This window comes from Hemitrygon akajei, chromosome 9 (assembly GCF_048418815.1).
Source record: "Hemitrygon akajei chromosome 9, sHemAka1.3, whole genome shotgun sequence".
NCBI classification, from domain to species: Eukaryota; Metazoa; Chordata; class Chondrichthyes; order Myliobatiformes; family Dasyatidae; genus Hemitrygon; species Hemitrygon akajei.
In genome coordinates this window covers 39055860-39075711 of record NC_133132.1, presented here as the reverse complement: position 1 = coordinate 39075711, position 19852 = coordinate 39055860, and the positions used below count along the sequence as shown (strand labels likewise).

At 42.5% G+C, this 19852-nt stretch overlaps 1 protein-coding gene across 1 annotated transcript in view; it reads right to left on the bottom strand.

The window, feature by feature from the left end:
* The window catches only part of LOC140733018 (E3 ubiquitin-protein ligase RNF19A), an 85108-nt gene that overhangs the window by 64323 nt on the left and 933 nt on the right, over positions 1-19852 (bottom strand). The gene's annotated exons all lie outside the window — the stretch shown is intronic.

Genomic DNA, 19852 nt, shown 5'->3' with positions numbered 1-19852 from the left:
CCATATTATCTGTTATTGAATTTATGATAGCGTGATAAAGTTAACACTTGTTTGAAATAGCGGTATGGGATCTTTGATGCTTAGTTAAGGGAAAAATATGATTTGAATGACAGCAGCTCCAACAGTGCAGCCATCTTTCAGTCATACATTCAAGTGTCAATGCAGATTTTGAACTTGGTTTTGAGCTTGGGATACGAATGCAACTTTTTTGACTTGGGAGTCTGCTCTCAACTGAGCCACAGTTTATGAGTGATTTTGATAGATTTCAAAAACTTTTGCATAACTATTGTTAAATTAACTGATGTGTTTTCCCTCCACTTCCTTAAGTGAAGTTGAAGCACAGTTCTTGAATCTGAAGTGGAAAGTTATGACTCATGCATCTGTAATTTCCTCATTCAAAAAGAGAGTGTTTTCTTCCTCGAGTCTTATTTTTCTGTTAGTACATATATTAAAATGCATTTCTGCCTTGAATTATAAACAGATTCACTTACACTGCTGGTCATTTCTCTTCTTCCAGCATGCATGAAAAGTAATGCTTTATTCTGTCTGCTCATAGCTGTATGTCTGGATTCCTTTACTGCCTCTTCCTTCACACACAGTACAATGAAAAAGTCTTGGGCACATATGTGTATGTATAGCCAGGGCGACTCAGACTTTTGCACAGAACTGTGGTAATTTTATGCATTGCACTGTACTGCTGCCACAAAAGAAACTAATTTCATGACATATGTGAGTGATGATAAACCTCATTCTGATATGGGTCTCTATTGTGGACTTAGCGTGGAAAGTGGGGAGAGCAGCGAATCACGTTTGGGAGGGAGCAAGGAGGGAGCGGGAAGCACCAGAGAGACATTCTGTAATGGTCAATAAACCCACTGTTTGCAATCAAATGACCTTACCTGGTGTCTCAGGGCTAGGTGTGTCTGTACCCACGCCACACCCTGCCACTCCTTCTCTGCCACGTGTCTTACACCCCTCCCAGGGCACTCAACGCTCACCATTCCCAGCATCCTTTGCTCCCGCCAGAAATACAGGCAGTCCCCAGGTTACATACGAGTTCCGTTCCTGAGTCCGTCTTTAAGTCGGATTTGTAGGCAAGTCGGAACAAGTACATCCGGTATTATTTAACGTCAGTTAGTCAAACGTTTGTCTTAGTATATCGTATATATTTTACCTTTCCATGCATAAAAAACACTTCAGAAACGTATGTATTCCAATAATTAAACCACTGCATTTGTGCTGCCTTTATGGCAGTTATTTAGTTTATAATATTTTCGCGTAGTAATTTGTTAGCATTTTTTAGTTAAAGTTAGGATTGTTTAAATCAATTGATTTGTCTGTAATACATCGCGGCTGCGATGACGTCACATCCGGGTTCGCCGCGTCTTGTGGGGAATTACCGGTTTGAAATTCACGCAAGGGTGGGGGTCACTCACATGTGCCACCATAACGCTGACTAGGGTCTCTCTATGCACCAAAGACACAGTGAAAGCAACGCTGTAAGTCATTAGATAATCGATATTTCGAGTTAAAATGTTAACGCCGATTCTGTTAAAAGTAACGACGGTCGGTAAGGTTTACCTTTTCGTCAGTTAAAGAGTCGGGATAGTTTGTATTGAAGTGTATCTAAAGCAGCCAATGGAGCAGCTAGATTCTGACTGTATGCTGCACTTTAATGTAATGTAGTTATCGTAGTTTTACCTTTGCAAGTATTCACAATGTAAATGTGATATTTAGAAGGGAACAAACACTGTACCAATCTTGTATTGTTTTTCAACAGTTTTCACCATGCGTTAATGTGAAGAGTGAACAGTAAATGGTTAATCTTACTGCGGTCTCGTTTGCATTGATTCTGGTTTATCTCGACGTTTACCTCGGCGTTACTTCACACCCGAGCGAGAACGTTACAGCATTGTTTAGTAATAATTGTAGCTTTCATTGGGGCAGGGCCTTTCACATGCTCCATTATTCTCACTTTATCTGTTATCCTTTAAAATTGTTCCGATCGTTGACCGACTGTAGCCTAACACGTTTCCAATGACCGACGGCGTTTCACCTCTTTCCAAACACTTTATTATTTCCACTTTATTTTCAATCGTGGTCGCTTCCCATCAATGGAACAGAAACACTGCGGACAGCGGGTCCCGAGCTGCGCCGGCTCCCGAGGTCTGCTGGGTCATAAGGATCACAGTACTGAATTCCAGGTCTTAAACTGCACCGCACTGAGACAGGTTAAATGGGACAAGTGGGGGCTGTACTGGGTTTGAGTATTTGATCCTCCACAATATTCCGTGTGGGAATTTAAACTGGAGGTGGCAGTGTTTTTTTAACGAGGTCGAGTTGCGAGCTTGACATCAACCCAGCACGGATGGTACGGGAGTCACTGGATCGACATCAACCCAGCATGGGAGCGGTCTGTCACTAAATCGAACTCAGGAACCTCCATACTCTAGCCCGGTGCTGATCTGACTGTGCCACCAGCCGACCGGAACGGGGGTGGGGGTCAGGGTGAATCTTACTAAGAAAAATATAAGCCAAATACAAAGTTAAACACTCAACAGTGTCAACGGCAACGACTTAAAATGGCGGACGGCGTTCTCCTTCCTCGGTTCGTAAGTACGAGTTGTCTGTAAGTCGGACGTTTGTAACTTGGGGACTACCTGTACAAGCTTACTCTCCACTCCTTGTTGACAAATACAGTACAGTGGAAAATTCTTGGGCACCTTAGCTACATAAATGTGCCTTAGACTTCTGCACAGTACTATGAATACATATAATCTTACATATATACAGCCACACTCAAAAGTTACTTGTACACTGTGTTTCATAGGAGGTACAGGAACCTAAGACGCATACTCAACATTTTAGGAACAGCTTCTACCTCCCCCTCCCCCCATCTCACCATCAGATTTCTGAATGGATGGTAAAATTTAAAATTCTAATTCTAGTTTTTGCTCCCTCACCTCTCCTTTAAATTTAGTTATATTGTGGTCATTAATTTCAAGACTTCCCCTGTCAGTCAGTTAATTAATTTTGAATTTTCACAAAAAAAATGAGCTGCAAATTAGTCCTGATCTAAGAATAGCGTTCCACTTCATCCCAATAAAAGATATACAGGGGCTCCCCAGACTACAAAAGACCTGACTTACAGAAATCCAACATCATACGAATTCTCCCATATATTTTTAATTTTTTTTCATAGAATAAATAGTATCAACACAATAAGCCATGGTAGTGTAGTGGTTAGCACGATATTACAGCTCAGGTCGTCAGAGTTTAGGGTTCAATTTCCTCTGGGTGCTCCAGTTTCCTCATGCAGTCCAAACACGTACTTTTTAGTAGGTTAATTGCTCATTATAAATTGTCCTGCGATTAGGCTATGGCTAATCAGGCAAGTTGATGCAGAGTGTGGCTCATTGGGGTGGGTGGGCAGGGGGATAGCTAGATAGTTATGGGTAGTTTTATTAAATTAAATTTTAGGAAATGTATACAGAGCAATATAACCTAGAGTGCTATAGAAAATGGGTATTTCTAATTTAAGGATAAAAATTGGCTTACAGGGATTTCACAGGATCAGAACCTGGAGATAGCCTGTATTGAAACACAAACTGCTGTCACTACATTGGACTTCCCATGACCAGGTGGGTTTCCTTCAGGGGCTCAAGTTTCCTCCCACAGTCCAAAGACGTATCGGTTGGTAGGTTAATTGGTCATTGTAAACTGTCCTGTGATACGCTCAGATTAAATAGGAAAAGTGCTAGGGAAACAGGGTGGCTTAAAGGGTCGAAAGAGCCTTTCCGCATTGTATCTCAATACATTTCTCAAGGCTTGAAGCATGAACTCTGTCCACAGATAATTCATACAAACATCCACAATCAGGTTTTAGAAATGTCTTCACGTATGAATGTCCCCGAATGTATTGAAGCAGCAGGGCCCGGGTAAGAGAGCGAAGAATGACCCTAGCTTTGGATGATTTAAGCACCGGGCCAGATTGAAAAGTTCGGGTGTCGGGGCCAGAGGAGAGGGGCGTGCCGGTTCCGTTTGCCGCTCCTCAAGGTTTACTCATCTCTGTGCCAAAATGAAGCTGTCACCTGCAATGGGCTCCAGTGATGACTGGCTTTGTGGCTATGGAGCCACTTCTGTGAACCTCAGTTCTGAATATAATTGGCTTACTTTTATTATTTGCATTATTCTTTTTCTGCACATTGGGTGTTTGATGGCCTTGTTTTTTAATAAATGGGTTGTATTGGGTTTCTTTGTTTTGTGGAATTCTGTAAGGTTGTATATAGTATACATACTTTGATAATAATATACTTTGAACTTATGCTCAAGGTCTAGCTGCTGTATCAAGGTTCGATGTGTTGTGCATTCAGAGAGGCTCTTCTGCACACCACTGTAGTAACAGCGTTATTTGAGTTACTGTCACCTTCTTGTCAGCATGAACAAGTCTGGCTATTCTCCTCTGACCTCTCTCACTAACAATGCATTTTCTCTCACAGAACGGCCGCTCACAGGGCGTTTTTTTTTGCTTTTTGCACCATTCTCTGTGAACTCTAGAGATTATTGTATGGGAAAATCCCAGGACATCAGCAGTTTCTGAGATACTCAAATCACCTCTTCTGGCACCAACAATCATTCCATGGTCAAAGTCACTTAGATCACATTCCACCCCCCCCCCCCCCCATTCCGATGCTTGGTTTGAACAACTGAATCTTTTGACCACATCTGCAAGCTTCTACACATTGAGTTGCCACCACGATTGGTTGATTACATATTTGCATTAAAGAGGTGTACAGGTATGCCTGATCAAGTGGCCACTGTAGAAATGCTTTTTTAATGCAGACTAAGAAGCATCATACCACTAGGGGAAATTAGTAAAACTAATCTTTAACTGCCCCCCCCCCCCCCCCCACCTCCTTATTCTGGCTTCTGTTCTGTTACATTCCAGTCAAGATGAAGGGACCGGCCCGAAACATCGGCTGTTAATTCCCCTCCATAGATGGTGCTTGACCTGCTGAGTTCCCGTGTGTTGCTCAGGATTTTCAGCATCTGCAAAATTAGTCAATGTATTTAAAAAGACATTGAAAATATGCTACAAAGTGCTTCTTTGTTCAATTCATCATCAGTGAGATTAAAACTGAGCAAGGTAGGATATCATATGTCCTCCCTGATTGAGATTAGTGATTTTTTTAAATCTATAAAAATCCAGGTTAGTTGTCCAAATAACTTGTGAAAACAATTTTTGAACTGTATTTGGCCAGTGGAAATCAAGCTCACACGTATATTATTACATTTTTAATTTCCAGCTCATGAACTACTATGCCACTTCTGTACACAATGTCATGCCATATAGTCAAAGATCCCAATTTCATTGAATGAGGATTCTCACCCTAAAGTTTGGAAGAAAAACACATTCTCAACTTTTCTTTAACCTCATGACATTTCAATTGATTTTGCTTTTAGAACATAGAACACCACAGCACAGTACAGGCCCTTCAGCCCACAATGTCATGCCATCCCTTTAACCTACTCCAAGATCAATTTAACCCTTCTTTCTAGTATAGCTCTCCTTTTTCCTATCATCCATGTGCCTAATAGATTTTTTTTCAATGTGTCTGCCTCTGTCACACTCCTGGCAGGGTGTTCCACACAACTACCCCTCTCTGTGTAAAAACCTATCTCTGACATCCCCACTATACTTTCCTCCAATCACCTTGAAATTATGCCTCCTCGTATTAGCCATTTCTGTAAAATTCTAATGGTGTTTAAATCTAAATGTAGAGAGATTTTTCAAACTGCAAACAAGAAAAAAATCTACTAGACTTTGACAGGAGGAAACACTGCCTCAGCGGCAGGACCTCACTACCGAAGCCTTGGCAAGCACCTCTTGACTTGACAAAATCAGCTCCACTGGCTTTCTGCTGCTAGCTCAGCTCTGCAAGATGGACAGCAAGGAATTGCAGGCAACAAGCCAGAACAAACAGACCAGTTTTAGCTCATTTATCCATCCAATTTACCTTATGAATAAGTATTCATTCCCTTAAATTGGGCCACAGCTCTCTTCCTCAACCTGTGTGATGAATGGTAATAAACAGTTCCAGATCTGCCAGATATAACGTCTGATTGAATATATAATTAAAATCTAATCCTCCCATGTAGTGGTTAGCACGACAATATTATAACTCCGGACATCGGAGTTTGGAGTTCAGTTCTGACGTCATCTGTAAGGCGTCTGTTTATCCCCATGGAATGTGTGGGTTTCTTCCGTGTGTTCCAGTTTCCTCCTTCAGTCCAAAGTAGTACAAGTTAGTAGGTTAATTGGTCATTGTAAATTGTCCGATGATTAGGTTAGTGTTGAACAGATGGGCTACTGGGAGGCGCAGCTCAAAGGGCTGGAAGGGCCTATTTTGCACTGTATCTCTAAATAAAATTAAAAAATAAAATAATTAAAGCCTAATCCTACCACGTACAATCCAAAAGCCACCATAAGACTGGCAATGATTAATTTTCCATACAGAGCCTGAACCAACACCACAGATATAACAATCACAAACCTGCTATTGTTCTGCTTGACAACAAAGCACCAAGGACAAAGAACAAAGGCTGTAATACTAAACAAATACAGTACTGACAGAGTATTGAGATGAACCAGCATAGCACAATCATTCCAATCCAAAAGCTTGATCAGAATATAGACCCTCCTCAATCCAACCCAAACTCAGCAGACAGAGTTGAGTCCTGTTGGACGTGGGTAAGTAGCCTGGTTAGTGGTCACTTGGTCAAATAGTGCTTGAGAACTATCTCATGAGGTGCTCAGACAACTCACAACTCACTACCCCACCTTTGTGCCAGGTGGCAGCGGTAATGAAAAAGACACTTCAAACTGAGTATATTTCAAATATATGGTAACTCCCTAACAATTTAACTCTGCCAACCTGGCTGCAAAAGTAAGAGGGCTGGGCATGGTGCCTGCAACCCCACACCCGTAAAAGCCTAGTGCAACAGAAACGTCAACAAAATCTCCGAAGACCTCATCCCTGGGAGAGGAAGGATCTTCACTTAGAAGGCATATGGTAAAAGACAAGAGTCCGTGGAAGCCACTGGGCATATCAGCCTTCTATCACCCAGGACCACCAGCACACTGACCTGTGACAGACCAACGCTGTATAGTGCCAGTGACTTGGATTCCATTCTGCCACTGATTGTAAGGAGTTTCTACATTCCCCCCGTGGTCAGATGGGTTTCCTCTGGGTGCTCAGGTGCTCTCCCACATTCCAAAGACGTACAGATTAGTAGGCAAATTGATCACGAGTGTAATTGGACAGTGTACGCTTGCTGCTTAGGAAGGCCCTGCTACCATGCTGCATCTCTAAATAACTCCCCTCCTGACATGCCATGGCCTTTCCACCATCTACAAGGCAAACAGCAGGAGTGTGACATAATACTGCCCATTTGACTGAATAAATGTAGCTATAACACACCCAAAAACACAGCACCAAGACAACACCGGAGGAGAGCGCCTTCAAGTTCAGACGCTGCAGCCGAGACGGTCACTCCCGTGTGGGCCTCTACAGCCACAACAGACGCTGCTCTACCAACACAGACTGAAGCAAGACCTTCCAGGCGCAGATCCATGGTCTCGCGAGACTAACGGATGCCATCGTCCAGAAGCTGAACACCATCCAGGTAAAGCAGCCCACTTAACAGGTAGCACTGTAAACACTCATTCCCTAAGTGACTAGCACACACTGGCAGCAGTGAACCATATACTAAAAGCTATTAACTCACGCCGCTCGGACAGAAACTCCCAAACCTGCTTCTCCATCACTGAGAAGGGCCAGGGCAGCAAGTGCGTAGGAAAACCATCACCTACAGGTTTTCCCTCCACATTGCATGCTGTGCTCACTTGAGATATATTAATGGATCTGCTTTTTCACTTGGTCTACACAACAGCTCATTGTTGCCATGAGGAAGGAGGTACAGGAGCCTCAGAACCCACGCCATCAGGTTTAGGAACGGTTCCTACCCCTCAACCATCAGGCTCTTGAACCAAAGGGGGTACCTTCACTCACCCCATCGCTGAACTGTTCCCACAACCTATGGACTCACTTGCGTTCTTGATATTTATTGCTTATTTATTATTAGTTTTTTTTTCTTCTTGTACTTGCACAGGTTGTTGATTTTTGCACACTGGTTGTTTGTCTGTCTCCGTCATGTGTGGTTTTTCCATTGATTCTATTGCCTACAAGAAAATGAATCTCAGGGTGGTATATCATGACAGAGAGTATATGCACTTTGATAATAGATTTATTTTGTACCTTCATCAAGAGGTCTGCAGAACTTCACAAAAACACTAAAATATATTTTTAAAGACACACACAAGAACTTCAAAGCATTGACAAGCCCTAATATGCCAAGTATAGTAAATGTGTCAACTATGTTCACTTTGTGCGCCACAGTCCCTAGGACACACCAGTTTACGTAGAGGGAGAGACAGTTTAAAAGAAATGAACAGGACAGCTGGCACATTTTGCGCACGGCATTCCTGAGAAGGCATTGGATTGTGCATAATTAGGCACTTGGCAAGAGCTAATAAAAAAAACTTCGGTTTAAACGGAGCGGCCATTGTGTGAGTGGGCCAGTGTTGGAGTGGGAAGTTGAGGCTTTGGCTCATTGAGGCTTCCCCGAGGAGAGACAGCACGCCACAGGGAGATTTCTTTTGTTATTTTTTTTCTTTCTTTCTTGTTGCACTTTTGGAGCAGTGCAGATGCCAAATAGGATACTGGAATGCTCCTCCTGTGGAATGTGGGAAGGTTGGGAGACCTCTGGTGTCTCTGAACACTACACCTGCAAGAAGTGCATCCAGGTACAGCTTCTAACAGACCGTGCTAAGAAGTTGGAGCTGGAACTGAACGAACTCTGCATCACTCAGGAGACTGAGGAGTTGATAAACAGAACATATTGGGAAGTAGTTACACCTAAGGTGCAGGACACAGGCTGACTGTCAGGAGGGAGAAAGGGGATAGGCAGCCAGTGCAGAGTACTCCTGTGACCATTCCTCTCCACAACAGGTATACCACCTTGTATACCGTTGGGGGCAGGGGAGGAGGCAAGGAGTGAGTGAGGAGCTGAAAGCCACAGTGATCAGGACTCTGGCACTGAGTCTGGTTCTGTGGCTCGGGGGAAGAAGAGGCGAGCTGTAGTGATAGGGGATTTGTTGATAAGGGAACAGAAAGGTTCTGTGGATGGGAACGAAATTTCTGGATGGTTTGTTGCCTCCCAAGCATCAGGGTCAGGGACATCTTGGATTGAGTCCACAGCATTCTTCAGTGGGAGGGTTAGCAGCCAGAGATTGTGCTCCATGTTGGTACAAATGCCACGGGTAGGATAAGTGACAAGATCCTGCAAGGCAAGTTCAGGGAGTTAGGCGCCAAGTTAAGGCTAGAGCCTCCACAGGGTTGTGATCTCAGGATTGCTACCTGTGCCATATTGTTAGTGAGGTCAGAAATAGGAAGATTAGACAGCTTAACATGTGTGTAAGGAGTTGGTGCAAGGAGGGCTTCAGATTTTTGGATCAGTGGGCTTTCTTCCAGGAAAAACGAGATCTGCACAGAAGGGATGGTTTGTACCTGAACTGGAAGGGGACTAGTATTCTAGCAGGAAGGTTTGCTAGCGCTGCAGGTGGGGAAGGTGGAGGGGTAGTGGCAACAGTTAAACTAGAGTTCCAGGGGGATGGGAACCAGAGTGTAGGAAAGGCAGATGATCTTAAGGCATAGATCAGCACTTGAAATTATGACATTGTATCCATTAATGAGACGGGCAGCTCAATGTTAAGGGTATCTGCTGTTTTAGACGTGATAGAGTGGGAGGGACTTAAAGGTGGCATATTAATCAGAGAAAATGTCACAGCAATGCTTAGTCAGATGGACTGGGGAGCTTGTCTAGTGAGGCTTTATGGGCAGAACTGAGGAATAAGTATAGAACTACAGAACATTACAGCACAGAAACAGGCCTTTCGGCCCTTCTTGGCTGTGCCGAACCATTTTTCTGCCTAGTCCCACTGACCTGCACCTGGGCCATATCCCTCCAAACCCCTCTCATCCATATACCTGTCCAAGTTTTTCTTAAATGTCAAAAATGAGCCCGCATTCACCACTTCATCTGGCAGCTCATTCCACACTCCCACCACTCTCTGCATGAAGAAGCCCCCCTTAATGTTCCCTTTAAACTTTTCCCCCTTCACCCTTAACCCATGACCTCTGGTTTTTCTTTTCTCCCCTAGCCAATTATGACCACTTAATTGTTTTATATTATAGACTACCCAAAAGTCTGCGGGATTTAGAGGCGCAAACTTATAGAGAGATCACAGACTGTTGCAACAATATAAGGTTGTAATAGTAGGTGACTTTAACTTTCCACATATCGACTGGGCCTCACATATTGTAAAAGGGCTGGATGGGAAAGAGTTTGTCAAATGTGTTCAGGAAAGCTTCCTTAATCAATATATAGACATCCCAGCGCAAGAGTGTGCAATACTTGATCTGCTATTAGAAAATGAAACAGGGCTGGTGACAGAGTGTGTGTAGGGGAACATATTGCATCTAGTGATCATAATGCCATTAGTTTCAAGGTAATTATGGAAAAGGATAGGTCTGGTCCTAGGGTGAGATCCCAAATTGGAGAAAGGCCACTTTTGATGGTATGAGAAAGGATTTGCCAAGTGTGGTTGGGACAGACTGTTCCCTGGCAAAAGTGTACTTGGTAAGCGGGAGGCCTTCAAAAGTGAAATTTCCAGAGTACACAGTTTGTATATACCTTTCAGAACAAAAGGGAAGGATAACAGGCTTAAAGAACCTTTGTTTTCATGAAATATTGAGGTGCTGGTTAAGAAAAAGGAGGTGCATAGCAGGTATAGTTACGCAGAAACAACTTGAGCCCTATAAGGAATACATGAGAACACTGAAGCAAGAAATCAGGAGGGCTAAAAGAAGACATGCAGTAGACAAGGTGAAGTAGAATCCTAAGGGATTCCAAGAGGGATATTAATAGCAATAGGGTAGCAAGGAACAAAATCAGTCCTCTCGAAGCTCAGAGTTGTAATGCATGTGTGGAGCCAAAAGGTGGGGGTGGGGAAGCTTAAATGGATATTTTGCATCTGTGTTTACTTGGGAGATGGACAGAGTCAAGAGAAGAAAGGCAAAGCAGCAACAACTTTAGGGTCCCTATACAGCTTACAGAGGACATATTTGCTGTCCTGAGGCAAATTAGGATGGATAAATCCCCAGGGCCTGTCAAGGTGTTCCCTCAGACCCTGTGGGAGTCTCGTACAGAAATTGCAAGGGTCCTTGCAGAGATATTTAAAATCTCCCTAGCCGCAGGTCAGGTGCCAGAGGACTGGAGGATAGCTAATGTTCTTCCGTTGTTTAAGAAAGATTCTAAGAATCAGCCAGGAGATTATAGATTGGTGAGCCTGAGATCAGTAGTGGGAAAGTTACTGGAAGGTATTCTGAGGGACCAGATATATAAGTAGTTGAATAGACATGGATTGATTCAGGATAGTCAGCATGGCTTTGTAGTAGTTCGTGTCTCATGAATTTAATAGTCCTTCGACAAAATTACCAGGAAAGTTGATGAAGGCAAGGCAGTGGATGTTGTCTACATGGACTTTAGCAAGGCCTTTGACAAGATCCTGCATGTGAAATTGGTTAAGAAGGTTAAGTCGTAAATTGGACTAGACATAGGCTTTGAGGGAGAAGCAAGAGAGTGGTTGTGGATGGTTGCCCATCTGACTGGAAGCATGTGACTACTGGAGTGCCACAGGAATTGGTGCTGGGTGCTTTGTGGTTTGTCATTTATATCACTGATCTGAATAATAATGTGATAAACTGAATCAGCAAACTTGCAGACGGTGCCAAGATTGGGCGTATACCAGCCAACACGGAAGACTACCAAAGCTTGCAGCAGGATCTGGACCAGCTCAAAAAATGGTCGGAAAATGGCAAATGGAATTTAAAGCAGACAAGTGTGAGGTGTTGCACCAAGATAGGTCTTGCATGTGAGCAGTAGATCATTGAGGAGTGCAGCAGAACAGAGGGATCTGGGGATACAGACGCATAATCCCTTGAAAGTGGTGTCATAGGCAATCAGCATTGTAAAGAAAGCTCTTGGCACATTGGCCTTTATAATCCAATTTACTGAGTACAGGAGTTGGGATGTTATGTTGAAATTGTTTAAGATGATGGTGAGGCCTAATTTGGAATAGTGTGTCCAGTTTTGGTCATCTACAGGAACAAAGTAAAGAAGGCAGGGAAAATTTACAAGGATATTGCCAGAAATTGAGGACCTTAGTTAAAGGGAAAGGTTAACCAGGTTATGACTTTATTCCCTAGAACGTAGAAGATTGAAGGGAGGTTTGATAGATGTGTACAAAATTATGAGGGGTATAGGTAGGGTAAATGCATACTGGCTTTTTCCACTGAGGTTGGGTGAGACTAGAACTAAAGGTCATGGGTTAAGGGTGAAAGGGGAAATGTTTAAGGGGTACATGAGGAGGAACTTCTTCACTCAGAGGGTGGTCAGAGCACAGAATGAGCTGGCAGTGCAAGTAGCAGATGCGGGGTTGATTCCTACATTTAAGAGAGGAAATTGGATAGGTACATGGATGGGAGGAGTGTGGAGGGCTATGGTCCAGGTGTAGATCAATGGGACTGGGCTGATTAATGGTTTAGCAAGGATCAGATGGGACACAGGGTCTGCTTCAGTACTGTAGTGTTCTATGACTCTATGCTCTTGCCCAAGTTCCACAGGGAAATGGAGCACTCAAGCAAAGGGTCGCTCCACTAATGGTGCACGAACATCGATTTCTCCTTCTAGTTATTTTTTCCCTCCTCCTCCACTCTTTTTCTATTTCCCACTGTGGCCTCTTAGCTGTTCTCCTCACCTGCATAACTACGTCCCTCTGGTGCCCCCCCCTTCCCTTTCTCCCATGGTCCATTCTCCCCTCCTATCAGATTCCTTTTTTCCAGCCCTTTATCTTTTCCACCCACCTGGCTTCACCTATCGCCTTCCAGCTTGTCCTCCTTCCCCTCACCCCACGTTTATTTATTCTGGCATCTTCCCCCTGCGGTTAAGTTCCAAGAACACTGCACAATAGTAGCTCTGATACAAATACTGCTTTGCTTTCGCAAGTAGTGATTCTAAAATTATAAACACAAGAGATTCTGCAGATGCTGGAAATCCAGAGAAGCACACACAAAATGTTGGATCATCTCAGCGGGTCAGGCAGCACTGATGGAAATGAATAAACAGTCGACATTCTGGGCCAAGACCCTTAATCAGAAGGGAAAGGAAGGGAGAAGGAGCCAGAAATGATCCGATATAACAATTAACAGATTTAAGTTTGTCCTTTGTGAGTTTCTCACTGAAATTCTTCAACTATTTCCCACTGGTTCCCACGTAACTTCTAACCCAAAAAGAACAGCAAGCTAATGATTTAAAACACAACAAAAATTAACTATGGTGCAGGATGGCATCCAGTCGTCTAACCCATTCCTTCCAGGATGAGTGTGAACTTAACCAGCCTTCATTGCTACAATACCAATAACTCTGCTACTGAATTAAATTTAGAGCCACAGGAACTGTACGTTTTTATATCTCAGCCTTTTCTGCGTGTATTTATGCACTGAACTGCTCTTATTCCTGTGGGGAAGAGACAAGTATTGATAAATCTAAACAATGCCTCCGCATGTTTCATTCCATCGTGCTTTGAAAGCCTATAGGAGTAGGCTTGTTTCTTCACTGCAATTGCATTAAGGATCTTGGACTTGGTTTACAGTTCCACAGCACTGGGAAACTCAAGATCATCAGTTGCTCAGCACTTCTGCCCTTAGGGATACCGTTCAAGTTTATTGTTAGCTGACTGTACACACATATCACCAAATGAAACAACATTTCTCCAGACTACGGTATGCCCACAATACATATATAAAATATTACCACAAATAAGCTAATAAAATATAATTCAGAATTCATGTCTTGTGCAGCACAGTAAACAGCACACTGTCCTAGTGATGAGACCTCGGTGGTGGCAGGGTATTAAGTTTTCTTTAAACACACATCAAAACACGTGGAAAGCACTGCCAGGGGTGGTGGTAGAGGCAGATTCATTAGGTACATGGATGATAGAAAAATGGAGGGCTATGTAGAAGGAAAGGGTCAGAATGATCTTAGAGTAGGTTAAAGGATCAGCACAACATCGTGGGCCAAAGAGCCTGTGCTGTGCTGTCCTGCTCTATGCCATGCAGAATAAAAATTAAATGTTGGCTTTCTCATTCTGCCTTCTATTCACTGATGTGAACAACAAGGTGAAGCAAAGGAATCAGTGGCAACAAAAATACATTAAAAAATGAGTGGTTTAGAAGTACAATGGATCAAATTTTAATGCTACCTAGCAGTTAAGTTTAAAAGATTATACATTAATCAATGAACAAATGACAATGTATGTCAGTATCAACTAAACTACCGTTTGGACCAGAAGTCACAGGGCACAATTACACCATTTGGCCTAACAAGTCTGCTCCACTTTACCATCATGGCTGATTCACTATCCCTCTCAATCTCATTCTCCTGCCTTCTCCCCATAATCTTTGATGCCCTTGTTAATCAAGAACCCATCAACTTTTCGTTTTAAATATATCCAATAACTTGGCCTCCACAGCCGTCTGTGGCAATGAATTCCACAAATTCACCACCCTCCGTATAAACATATTTCTCCTCATCCCTGTTCTCAAGGGATGTCCTTCAATTCCGAGGCTGTGTCCTCTGACCCTAGATGCCCACACTAAAGAAACATCCTCTTCACATTCAGTCTTTCAATAAGATCTCTTCCCCCCCACTTCATTCTTCTAAACTCTAGCTAGTACAAGAGCTATCAAACACAACTCAGATGTTAACCCTTACATTCCCAGAATCATTCTTGTAAACACCTTCTGGATCCCCATCAATGCCATCACATTTCTTTCCTCAGAGAAGGGGCCCAAAACTGCTTACCATACTCAAAGTGCACTGACCAATCAGAAATGTTTCTGACTACTAACTTACAACTTTATTAAATACAAAGATGCATATCTTTTACTTACCACATACAAGACAAATATAAGACATATCTTGCAGTCACAGAGAAACAAGCCTTTCAGCAAATCTAGTCTGTGTCAAACTGTTTTTCTGCCTAGTCCAACCCACACCACAGCCCACCACACCCCTCCCATCCATGTACTCATTCAAACTGCTGAAATCGAACCCGCATCCACTTCTTCCACGGGGAGTTTGTTCAACATTTGCTCCACCCTCTGAGTGAAGAAGTTTCCCCCTCAGGTTTCCCTTAAACATTTCACCTACTGACAAGGAGAAGATGCAGAACCCACCTCTGTTTAACATTGTGTTCAAATGGAAGGAACTCTCTCAACAAGAGGACAGGGGAGATTGCAGACACTTGAATCTGGAATGATAAACCAGATGTTGACATTCCTCCATCGTGCTTTTACCTCTCTCATTGAGTTATATTTAGAAAAGACCTAGTTTACGTAGATAAAGACTCAGCGTGCTTCAGCCATTAGGAGAGACAATTTGTTGCAGAAGCAGGCAAAAACCATACACTCAGTGACCACTGAGGGCGTGTTCATGGTCTTCCGCTGCTGTAACCCATCCACTTCAAGCTTCAACACGTTACACATTCAGAAATGCTCTTCTGCACATCACTGTTGTAACACGTAGTTATATGAGTTCTTGTCACCTTCCTGTCAGCTTGAACCACCAGTCTGGCCATCCTACTCTGACCTCTCTCATTAACAAGGCATTTTTACCCACAGAACAGCTGCTCACTGGATGTTTCTTTCCTGTATTTTTGCACCATTCTCTGTAAACTCTAACAACTGCTGTGAAAGAAAATCCCAGGAGATCAGCAGTTTCTGAGACATGCAAACCACCCCATCTGGCACCACCAATCATTCCAAAAAGTTACTTAGGTCACGTCTTCCCAATTCTGATGTTTGATCTGAACAACAACTGAATGTCCTGACCATGTCTGATACTTTTATGCTGAGGTGCTGCCACATGATTGGCTGATTAGATATTTGCCTTAACAAGCAGGTAGGTGAAAGGGTTTACCTAATGAAGTGGTGACCAAGTGTAGATTTAAAATCTATGTTCAAAGCTATAAGTTTTAACTTCAAAGCACTGGAGCAGAAATTCTGAGTAATTGGTGAATAATTAGAGTAGGTTCCCAACCTTTTTTTGTGCCATGATTCAATACCATTAAACAAGGGGATCCATGGACCCCACATTGTGAAACCTTCGATTAGAGAAACAGAAAAAGGGAGAGGTGAAGAAGGTGGACTTCCAAAGCAACACTGAGTTCAGAGAGGGATTTGTATTTTGGATGTAAAATAGCCGAGGTTAAGAGTGCTTGGAGTGACTATAGTGTGGAATCTTATAAAGATGAAGTAGTATGGAGGAGAAACCATTTGAAGATTGAAGACTGGTTAAATTATGTATGCATTATCAAAGTATATATGCAACCCTGAGATTTTCTTGTGGGCATTCACAGTAAACACAAAGAAATGAAAAAGTATTACTATAATAGATCAGCAATAAATATCGAGAAGATGAGATGAAGAGTCCTCGAAAGTGAGTCCATAGGTTGTGGGAACAGTTCAGTGTTGGGCTGAGTGAAGTTGAGCTACCCAATGCAGTAGAGAGTGAAGAGAAGGAGATGGTGGTGTTGATATTGACGGAGGAGGTGAAATTACAAAGTAACATACCATCATAGAGGTAGAAAAAAAATTAGTATATAATGCTGACTCATTTCCACCCAAACAATAAACATAAGTCATCACTAAACAAACATATTTAACATGTACATAATTCCAGAAGAAATGACTATTTCTAAACAGTAGGATTTCTGTGTATTCAAGCCACAATTTGCACACCATAAATTCATTAAGCAATTCCTGCCCAATTATGTGAATCACTGGATATAAAATCTTCAGCAGGACTTGCCTAGCAATAAACTTTACTCTGCAGTACTGCACACCATTCGCCAGCACTAAATGTATTTGCACGTGTATCAGTACAGATCTAAAGACCTTCAGTGACTTCATTATCTTATTCCAGTTTCCTCAAAATATTACCCAGTGAAGTTTCTTCTCTGTCTCCATTCAAGTTTGATCAAAATTTCCAAATGACAAGAATTGATCTGCATTTAGCATTGAGGCATATTGGTAATCTAATGTAAAAGAGCTACTATCCATTCAGAGGTCATACTTCAGGTTCAATTTTTTAAAAACATATTCATCATTGTAATTTATACATTTATCACGTATTGCAGTGTAGTGCTGCCTCAAATCAACAAATTTCATAACATACTAATGTCAGCGATATTAAACAGGACTCTGATTCTCATTTATCACACGTACATCAAAACATACAGTGAAATGTGTTGTTTGCATTAACAACCAGGACATGTTGGGGGCAGCCGGCAAGTGATGCCACACATTCCGACACCAATATAGCATTCCCACCAGAAACAAAACAGGACATACCAGGTAACAAAACAATAATAACAAAACAAGCCCCATTCCTCCTGAACTTTTGCTCCAAAACAACATTGCTTCCGCTGCTTAAAACTATTGTTAAAACTATTGCGGAGAAAGCTGCAGAAAGTTCAGCCAGCTCCATCATGGGCACTAGCCTCCCCAGCATCGAGGACTTCTTCAAAAGGCGAAGCCTAAAATAAGCAGCATCCATCATTAAGGTCTCCCACTACCCAGAACGTGTCCTCTTCTCACTGTTACCATCAAGGAGGAGCTATAGGAACCTCAAAATGCACACTCAACAATTTAGAAGCAAGAACTTCTCCTCCGCCATCAAATTTCTGAATAGACAATGAACTTGTGTACACTACCTCAATATTTTTCCCTTTTTTCTGCTCTCTCTTTACATCATTTTACATATATGAGAGAGAGCGCCTAAGACTCTTGTACAATACAGTAATAATTTTATGTATTCTACTGTACTACGCCCACAAAAAAAACCTCGCATTTGATGAAATTGGTTATGATAAACCTGATTCTGATATGGGTCTCTATTGTGGACTGAAAGTGGGAAGGGGGTAGGGAGAGGGGAGTCATGGTTGGGAAAAGAGAAGGGAGAGGGGAGGGAGCGGGAAGCACCAGAGAGACATTCTGTAGTGATCAATAAACCAATTGCTTGGAATCAAGTAACCCTGCCTGGTGTCTCAGTCCTGGGTGTATCTACATCCGCACCCCCCTCCCCCCCACCACAGCACTCCATCGTCGTCATTCCCAACATGCTTTGCTGCTGCCAGATTTACAAACTTCCTCTCCACTCTATGTTGACAAATACAGCACTGTGCAAATGTTTTAGACACCCTAGCTATATACATGTGTTGAAGACTTTTGCACAATACTGTATATATTCTTCTTATTGTAACTTATTATTTTTATTATGTAACCCAATGAACTGCTGCAGCAAAACAACAAATTTCACGACGCCAGTGATATCAAACCTGATTCTATTAACAAGTATACTACACTAGAGCAAGTTACACACAAGGTGATTCAAGAAATCAGATTAAAAGTCCCAGAATCACTCAGCATGTTGCAGAAAGTGAAACTGAAAAGGTTTCTGTCAATGAACCTTCAGTTGACCCCAGATAATTCTGATTCTGTGCCACACGATGCTGCCTGATCCGAGTATTCCCACAGTTTGTGTCGATTCCAATATCTTAGCATCTGCAGTATTTGATTTTTCAAATAGAAACCGGAAATTTACACAAATGCACCCATTTCTTTTGGCATTCTGAATTAAGAGTCGCTATATTTATCTACTTCACTCCACCATCCACTCTCCCAAGCCCAGCCGCAAAAGGAGGGGGGTTGGACAGGGGGCTAGCAACCCAATCCCGTAAAAATCAGAATCACATTCAATTTGCGAAATTTGTTATTTTGTGGCAGCAGTATATTGCAATATATAATAATAACAACTGTAGATTACAATAAGAAATATCATTGCAATGTCAGCATTCATTCTGAGAAGACTAAATATAAAAGCAAGGATGTAATACTGAGGCTTTAAAAAGCTCTGGTGAGGCCTCACCTTGAGCAGTTTTGTGCCCTTATCTAAGAAAGGATGAGCTGACATTGCAGAGGGTTCAAAGGAGGTGCACAAAAATGATTCCAGGATTGAAAGGCTTGCCATATGAGGCTCTGGGCCTCTATTCACTGGAATTCAGAAAAATGTTGAAAGGCCTCAATTTGGTGGACGTGGAGAGGATGGGGGAAGTCTAAGACCAGAGGACGCAGCCTCAGAATAAAGGGTCATCCTTTTAGAACAGATATGCAGAGGAATACGAGGAGAGTGGTGAATCTGTGGAATAGGCTACACTCATCAATCTCTCTTATCACCTTGTCAAAAAAAACTCAATCAAGTTTGTAAGGCAGGACCTGCCACGCACAAAGAATGCTGGTATTAGGCCACGGGTTTCCAAATGCTCATCCGTCCTATCCCTAAAAGAATTTTCTCTAGCAATGCCCCTACAACTAACGTGAGTCTATAGTTCCCAGGATTTTCCCTTGTTCCCTTCTTAAATGTACAATCAAGAGGCAGAATTTAAAGCCGTTAAATTCTGCAGAGGCAGACAAATTCCAATTCCAGATGTTCAACCCAGAGCCTCCATGACAAACTCAGTCCAAATCGGCTACCAATGTGAAGAGTCGGATGACTTTAGCTAACGGAGATATCTCTGCTGCATCCTATCCTCCGATGGAGAGCCTGG